The following is a 9,362-nucleotide window of genomic DNA, read 5'->3' on the forward strand; positions in this document are numbered from 1 at the left end:
AAAAGTCGGTCATATACTAATAGATAAACAAAACTGTGTTAGATTTCTACGAAGGACTAATATATAAATTAACTAATTAACTATAAACGCAGTTCGTGGCTCTAATATGATATAAACATAATCGAATAATATGTAAATGTTTCACTTGGAATGCTATTATAAAATATATATGTCAGCGATATTCCGTAATTATTGCATCGTAACACACGTGTTAATTACCAAAGGAAGCTGTTTTTAACTAATTTTTAAAATTATCAATGAATTGTAAATTTATCGATATTATAAGCTAAGTTTTAATATTGGCGATATAAAAATTGCAATCCTGTAATAATTTCCATTTCCGGTTTTACTTTTAACATTATTTTTATAACTTTTTTTTTTTGAAGTTTTGAATATCGTAGAAATATTTATAATACTATTTATAATATTTATAATACATTTAAAGTAAAATAAAATCCATAAAAATATATTTTTATCAAATAAACTCGCGATATGTATTAAACACAAATATCTTGTGTTTAATTTTAATTTCCCTCTGAATAACGAAAAAATTACCTATTAAAAAATAAAGTATACATTTTAATTATATTTTAAATAACTTACTAAAATAAAGAGTAGAACTTTATTAATTATGCAATTTCTCAAAAACAATTTATCAAAATAACGAAACAAACTTGTTTAAATAAGTTAGTGTACTCGTAGTTCATATATATTATGATAAAATAATAGAAATAACTATTTATATTTAAGACAAATCGTTTATAATAATTTCATTAATAGGTACACTGCACAGTCAGTATACGTTTTGTATTATCATATTAAAATATAACATAATAATACAAGTTTGAATCATAACTCAATTTACAGTAAAATAATATGGATGAAGGATTAACTTATTAATGACACTTATTAATTAAATTCAGTACATGATTTAAATTATAAAATTTTATATTTTTGTTTATTCATTTTTTTATTTCAAAAATTGTCATTATTTAATTTAATTTAAATTTAGTAAAATGGATTTCAAATTCAAAATTTATCTAACAATTCAAAACAAATTAAAAATATTTAACTTTCTGCATTTTTTCTTGGCATATATTTCAATTATTTATATATATTGCATATCTAATTTATCTTTAGAACTCATCAATACAAATTTTTATTCACTAATAAATGGTAAATGGCTACATTAAAATAATACGAAATAAATATATTTAATTTTTAATCTAAATTTACATTTTTTATTTAATACAAAAGAACATTTGATATTCATCAAATAAGAATGGTTACTCAAAACATAATTATTTAACTTTTAAAGGTTAATTAATTGTATCTTTTTGAAAGGTAAGTATTAAGAGAAAAAGTTTTTGTACGTAAATTATGTAATCAATCTCATTTAAAATTCAAAATGTTAATAACTAATAATAATAATAATATATATAATTTATGGTTATTTTCTATTTAAATATACTAAAATATTTTACAATTACTTTTAAACAAATATAATCCGAACGTAAAATACTTTGTTAAAATGTCGAACATTTTTTAACTAAACGTTGTAAAGTATTCAAAAATATTTAAAGGATCAACTTTTAATATCCAATTTAATTTAAATTCTATAATCAATTATGATCGTTAATTGTAATTGAATTATCTCAATATTTTTCATGAATAGTATTTATTTGTTATACAACATCCTCCTCCTAAATGTATGACCGGTAATATAGCATCATTTTATGTAGGAAGAATACGGGAATGATAATCAAATTACATCATAAAGGATACTAATGTAGAATTCTATGCGTTGGTGTTTCAGGGATAATTGAACGAATATATCAAGTTGGATATGTGTAAGGGATTCGATGGAGAAGCGGATACTGGAGGAAGTCTTGACGTTTTTCGGAATGAGCTCGTAAAAAGAAATTGCCAGAAAACCAAAATGAATGATCTCGGCAATCAATTGGCTTTTACTAAGAACCAATAATGAATAACCGAAGTCTAGTGCCGTTGTTGGACACGTGCCCACAAAACTTGTGTAGGCTATTTTATAATAGATCGATTTTTTGGTACATTGATTAGACGTACACGCAAAATTCCATTTAATATCAATGAGTAATAACTAATAACCAATAAACGTTTTCACAAATCATCGTTCGTAAAAATTCAAAATAGATAGTAGAATTTATGCCAATTTAAAATTCTCATGATTTATTTTTGGTGATACGTATATTAGTAAGTAATGTTCTACTGATCCAAAATTTTGTTTTAAATTTCGAAATATACTTTTTTTTTTAAAAAAAAAAAAAAAATTATACGTGAAACTAAAAATGTATTGGTACCTAATGAATTTTAAATATTTTTTTGGACTAAACGACTGTTACAAAATATTAATTACCTATTTCTATTAGATTGTTACAAACTTGGTCTCTTAAGTTAATAAAATTTTAATTTTTGGTAGTTATCTTAAAAGTTGATTTAAAGGAAAATCTATATGATGAAAAATCTTAAGCACACGTGGTTCGAATCACTCAGAATCAGTTACAAAATTCAATTATTTATCAAAGTTTTTACTCAAAATTGAACATCCACAATACAAATGGCTAATGTAACGACAATTTCTTCAGTTTTCTTTCCATATACTACATAAGTACATTTTTAATATTTTCATAACAGTAAATTGTAATTAATAATACAATTATGTTTAGTACAAAAAATTATCCGATAAACAAATAATTATAATAACAATCATAATCGTGTATTTGCATACGGCATACCAAATAAATTGTCTTTTATATTTGGTACACCTATTGACCTATTACGTATTACATCATATCATTATATGTTTGTACTTACTAATAATTTATTTTAACTTTTGATTGTTTGAATGTAAGATCATGGTTTATCTTTGAAAAAAGTGAAGAGTATAAGCATAACAGTATAATAATAAAGAAACGAATTTATTTTAGGCTAATGGTTCCAATGGATGTAGGTCAACGGTCAGTAAAGCGTCAGGATGTTGCTCTAACACCCTTTCTTTTCGACAAACGGTTTACACCAGAACGTACTTTAGGTCGTCGTTATCTCGGCAACAAAACCTGAAACCTCATTTGTCCTCCTGCGTATAATACAAAATGTTACATACCATAATGTTTAAAGATAAAGAGCGGCATTATTAAAGATACACAGTGAACTGCGCTGCTTGGCATACGGGATTAAGTTTTGTAGTAAAAAAAAACTACGAAATACTAACATGCGTAACCGTTTATTTTCATAGGAACATTATAATAATTAACAAGAATCATAAAAAAATTATTTACTTAAATGTACTAGCTATATACCTTAAATTGTATTAAATATTATAAGCTACAATCAACAAAAAAAAATAATGATTACTTGTTCTATATGTATGGTTATATTAATAACTAGTAAGTAAAAGATGTCTCATTAGTCATTAATAAATCATATTGTTTTCATAATCATTTGAATATTTGAATTTAATTTAAAACACAATTTATTTTATTTAAAATGAATTTAATATTTATTTTTGTTTTTTTAATGAATACCTAAAACTTAGCAATCAATGGTCAATAATAACAATTTTTTCTCAATTAAGTGAAATAAAATTCTGCTTCGTTTTTCAGACAAACTATAAATATATACAAGATGCTACAACTAATCAAGTATAATCTCTGTTCTTATCAATATTAATTTATTTTGTTTCATCTGTGAATATTGTTTCTATTATACTCGATATGTGTATTGTGTATAATATATATATATATATTCAAGTTTTGCTTTTAAAATTTAAATATTAGTTTATCCAATATTTCAAAATGTTAAATATGCAAAGAAGTAATTACAACTATATAAATACATCGAGTATGCTATGTTTGGCATGCTATAAGAAATATAAAACAATTTATATTTTAAAACATTTACGATTTATTAAAATTAATAATTAGGTAACTACGGCTATATTGAATATAATACATATATTATATGATTACAAAATATTAAATAACGATAAAATTGTTTTCTGTCATTTGTATTACTTCAGAAAAAAAATGTAAGCAAGTTTACTAGATTAGATACTAGATCTTAATGAATTAAAACACATTATTATTAAAATAATGATGTACAATTTTTATAACAATAGAATTTATAAATACTAAAGAAAATACGAGTGAAATACAGAAATGTATAAGTAGTTCAATTTTAAATGAAAAGTAAATCATTGCACACCAGACAAAATTGCTTGACCTCGATTTACTAGGATACATAGATATATTTAAGATTGTCAGTGATCATAAAAAAATATGATAAAAATATTGTTTGGTTTACTCTAGGTACTATATAAGCATAAAATATGATCTTTTTAGTAGATAAATATTTTCTCTGCTGATGACGGTTATAATTATATTAAATTGTAAAAAATAATTGAACTTTAAGTTAATAACCAAATTCTAGATATTGTCTTAACTCGAACAGTTTTAAAATTCTATCACATTTTTGAACATTAATTAAATTTTCAGCGATTTTAAATTAATTTCATTATTAGAAATGATATTACTATATAAAATACAATAACATATTTAAGTTATCTAAACAGATATTAATGCATATTAAATACATTTATAGCACTTGCTACCTAATACAAATTATTCGAACCATGTACTTAATTATTTTTTCTTATTCCAGTATACCTAACTGAACATTTGAATTTACACAGCTTACAAGTTGAACACTATCAGAACATACCCAATTTATATTGGCGTTTAATTGTGGTTTAGTCTTCGACAGCGGGTTAACCTAGCTAAGATTTATATAAGTACTTATTATGCCTTATTATATTATAATAGACGATACCTAGGCTTATACTAAGACCAAGAAGTCATTCGTTGTAAATTGCCAAACAATTTTTTTACGTTTCGCTTTAAATCAAATCCTATTTTTTCCGAATTTACTGCCATGCGTACAATCGTAATTATTTTTATGATCGTCAATAAATGACCATTAATTGTTTGAAAATAACTACAGCTTACCCATAATCGATACTCGAATGCATTTCCGATGTTATTTTCGAATCCACGGACAAATCTGACGACGTTACCATCAGTTATAGGTGACTATAATAATTATTATAATATCAACAACAAACGCACGTTTAAAAGTACGTAAAAGTAATTTATGACCGCTATTCACGGGGATCGTCTACGGGTCGTCAGCGTCGCGCTGCACACCCAAACGCATTTTGAACGATACTGAACGTCGTACGGCCACAACACGGAAACGACGAGGCGTGCTTCTTGGGAAAACGGCCGCTTTCAGCGCTCACGCGGTTTGAGCGTATGTGGCTGAGGCTGTTACGTAACAAATGAGAGCACATGTGAACTAGACCATGTTATCCACCCCCAATCAAACATATATTTCCATATCTGATTTGATCGAAATTATTGTTGCATCTCTACCCCCCCCCCATTTGACAACAGTAATAAATTACTCGCCAATACGGCCGTACACGTATATACTTTATACCGCCTACTCCATCTCCACGCACAGCCGTCTACTGCTGTAATCAAACCTAGATTTATGCAAGTGCAATGGGCGCACGTGCACTTTAAACGGCCGCCTAAAATGTAGGGTCTCTACGTTTCGCGCAATTTTTTTAATATTTTTTCATACAATTAACTTAAAGAATTATAATTTTTGAAAATATTTAAGTTTTATTTTCCTTAATTATATTGATATTTTTTTCCCATCACCATATATTAGTTTAAATGCAAGGACAATTTGAAAAAATTCTGGTAACTTATAGATACACTATTATAATATTGTATTGTGTATGACGTGTATAACGTGTATAATTGGGCCCAAACTAGCTTGTGCTTTTGGCCCCAATTTATTTCAATAAACCCTCTCTGCAATTTGCCTACACTTTGTATAATGTTTTATTACCATTTAAATGACAATAATATGTTATTGACAGTACGACAGTACGTTATACCTTTATTACACTATTCTAAAACTTTGTTTGACGTATACTTAAGTATAGGAATAATAACTAGCTATATTTGTATACGGGATCTAGAATGAAAATATCTACAAGGAAGGGAATATTGATTTAAAACGTATACAGGCATCACACAAATACTCGTATTTCTATAGTAAAAATTCACGGATATGCTATTAAATTATTGAACTATCGTGAATTCGTTTAAAAAAAAATTGTGTGTTTGATGTGGATGTGGTCAAGGCCTTTTTAACCCCTCCCTCCTCTGAATCAGTCACTGCTGTTGTACCACAATATATTATGTTATTAAATAATTATCACAAATTTTTTTCCCGATGGTAGACATTGAGACTCCACGTCTTTAAATATTTATCATTATTACATTGTTTTATTTATACGTACCCACATAACATACGTGTTGGATCATACAATAACGATATCTATATTTTATAAATGATGACTAAATTAAAATATTTATATGTCTTCGTATCAATAACATTTTAAATTCTGTACATTTCTAATAACCAACATAATATTAAACATGTAATTCGATTCCCTTTTGTTGTCGTTATGATACGGTAACTATATTTTATATAACAAGTTATTTTTTTTTATGCTTTATTGTTTTTTATACATCGAAAATGCTTATTATATTATTATTACAGAATATCATATTAGAATTTTCGTTGGTTACTCCGGCCTTTTCTAGGTACAAAAATCATGCATTTTATCTATACGCATTATATATAATAAGCCCATAATTTTATTATGATTTTAAAAACATAACAATCTCTGTATCCACAGTAATGATATAATTATAAATTACCCGCGTACATTGTATGTAAACCTATCCTATTAAATGTATTTAGATTGTAAATATAAATATAGAATTATGTGCTGTTAAATTAAATATTTTGAAAGCAAAAATATCGCAATACAAAACATTTACTCGATTTTATATATATAAAAAAAAATAATTAATTGTTTCGGCGAGCTTTTGAATTTGAGTGGACTGTGATTTTTTTTTTTTTTTTGTTCATTAATTTCCGTTGATTGTAGCGGTTGGCCCTAACAGGACTGCGGATGTACTGACTGGGTTTTGCGATTTGTGCCCGTATTTATAGGCATGGCCTCGCCTATCATCACGTCGGTAACGCTGTACCGCCGCCTGACAACGGTAGGAAAAAACTCAACACTGCACTGCACCGATACGTCTGGCGGTGCTGGAGAAAGTCCAGAGTCACGTCGATACTCATGCGAAAAAGCCCATTTATGCTGAGGAAAACCCAACTCGGCGCGGAGACGTCTGGCGTCGTTCACTGTCAGTCGTTTTAGTCTGTTTTAACTCGTCCCTAGACTTGACATAGTTACGCTTATAACGACATTACAATATAACAATCATTTATCGTTATTACCGAAATGGTTCGTGTACGGTCACCGAGAATAAATCTACTGGACAAGTCTGCGATGTGCGTGAAATTTCCCCCCTCTACTTTTACCCATGAACTTCAAACATCTTTAGAAAAATTGCTACTTATTTGCTAGAATTTGCTATGGAATTTTTAAAATTTGTATAGTTTCGGTTTTCCCGGAAATTATATTTTTAGTTGAGAGGGCCTACTTCAATTTAGCCCCTCCCCACTTTAACCCAGGACCTTCAAACCTCTTTAGAAAAATTGCTTCTTATTTACTAGAATCTGCGAATTCCAGTGCCTTACTGTAACCGATGCATGCCAACGGTCAGACCCGCGATCCACACTACGCGCATGATTCCGTCCGCACAGCCGGCGAAGATTAGTGTAGACCGATTATACGCCACCCGACGTCAAACGTGCCGGTGCGGCGTTCATTCGAGACACGATAAGCATGCTGCGATTATTATGATTGACCGTGTTCGGAAAGCTCATGCATTATGCAGAGAATATTGGCCGAGATAACATGTGTAATAGATAGTTATGCTAATACCTATACAACGATAAATAATTATAGTAGTGGCAAATGCAGCATTTACACATAAAAAAAACAAACGACGAGAGGCGAGAACGCGAATATTTACTGGCGAAACCTCAAGCTGAACATAGAAATTCTCAATACGGTAAGCTCAGTATAAGTTTCAAGTATACTAATGACTATAGTGATCGTTTGAGTGTTGCAAAATCGCTCAAAAATCAATGGCCTGATAATGAAACCGCAAAATATGTTGCGATGATACATTTAACAATATAAACAACCCGTAACCTAGTAACCTAGTGCATCTATGGCTTTATACCGCTATACTTCTAATATACATACGAGCAATGCGAATTAGTCTTTTTTCTACGCTTCGTTCAATCGCAGTGGTTATTCTGACTCCGTGATGCTAAAAACCTAAACATATTGTCTATGGATTAATTTTTTATGCGGAGAAGAGAAATTTGATTTTTATATTAAAATATACGAAAATTTCGTGTATTCTTTAATAGTTATATAAACAAATAATAATGGAAGTACATACACTATACCGAGACATTTTTAGTTTTTTTTTTTTTTTAACATTTTAAATAGGTTATCGTTAATTGATCGACGATTAATTTTCAATTTAATAAAATTGAATACTGAAAATCTATTTACTATTTTAGAATCGAGATGAATATTACTCAAATTTAATTAAACGGGAAATAATTTGTTCATACCATGACATAAAATAGCTGTAAGGTAAATGAAATATGTATATATAAATAATAGAACAGTTAATAAAATATACACTGAAGGATAAACCTTTAGTAGTATCCTGTATGCAAATAAAATTATTTTCACGATTGCGAAATGATCATCTCCAAGTTGACGTTTAATGTTGTGTATTCTAAATCACTGCTACAATTTACATATCAAATAAAATGTATATTTTGTGGGAAATGTATTTAGATTAAAATCCAACAACAACTTATACTATTGCATATTTATACTATAAAACATATACTATTGTATATGTTACAAGTAGAACGTAGGTGTACTCGTGATAAGTATAATCAACTTACAATACAATATATGAATTAATGAAACTAAAATATAACAACGCAGTACCATTTACATTCTAAATAAAAGAATATACGCAAAATAAGCTATCAAATCCGCTGTTTTTCTATGTCAATCCAATCTGTATTATACATATAAAAACAAAACAAAACTTTACGAATATAAAATATTATAATTACTTTTTCATACCCGATAAGTTGGTACCGAGAAATAATGTTAGGACTATAAAACTTTCATGAACAAATTGCTAGGAATTTTGCCAAACTTTTCTTTGCTATTTTTGGAATTTTCTAGTATCTCGTCCAAGTTAGATCAAAATACAAACATGTTACTGCTA

At 27.8% G+C, this 9,362-nt stretch overlaps 1 protein-coding gene across 1 annotated transcript in view; it reads right to left on the bottom strand.

Moving 5' to 3' along the window:
• LOC113549427 overlaps window positions 1–5,187 on the bottom strand; it is a 69,771-nt gene extending 64,584 nt beyond the window's left edge. Inside the window, exon 1 of the mRNA XM_026950715.1 lies at window positions 5,043–5,187. The gene's annotated coding sequence lies outside the window, so the exon portion shown is untranslated. The remainder of the gene's footprint in view (window positions 1–5,042) is intronic.
• Between the last annotated feature and the right edge of the window lie 4,175 nt (window positions 5,188–9,362).

This window comes from Rhopalosiphum maidis, chromosome 1 (genome assembly GCF_003676215.2).
Source record: "Rhopalosiphum maidis isolate BTI-1 chromosome 1, ASM367621v3, whole genome shotgun sequence".
In the NCBI taxonomy this organism is placed as follows: domain Eukaryota; kingdom Metazoa; phylum Arthropoda; class Insecta; order Hemiptera; family Aphididae; genus Rhopalosiphum; species Rhopalosiphum maidis.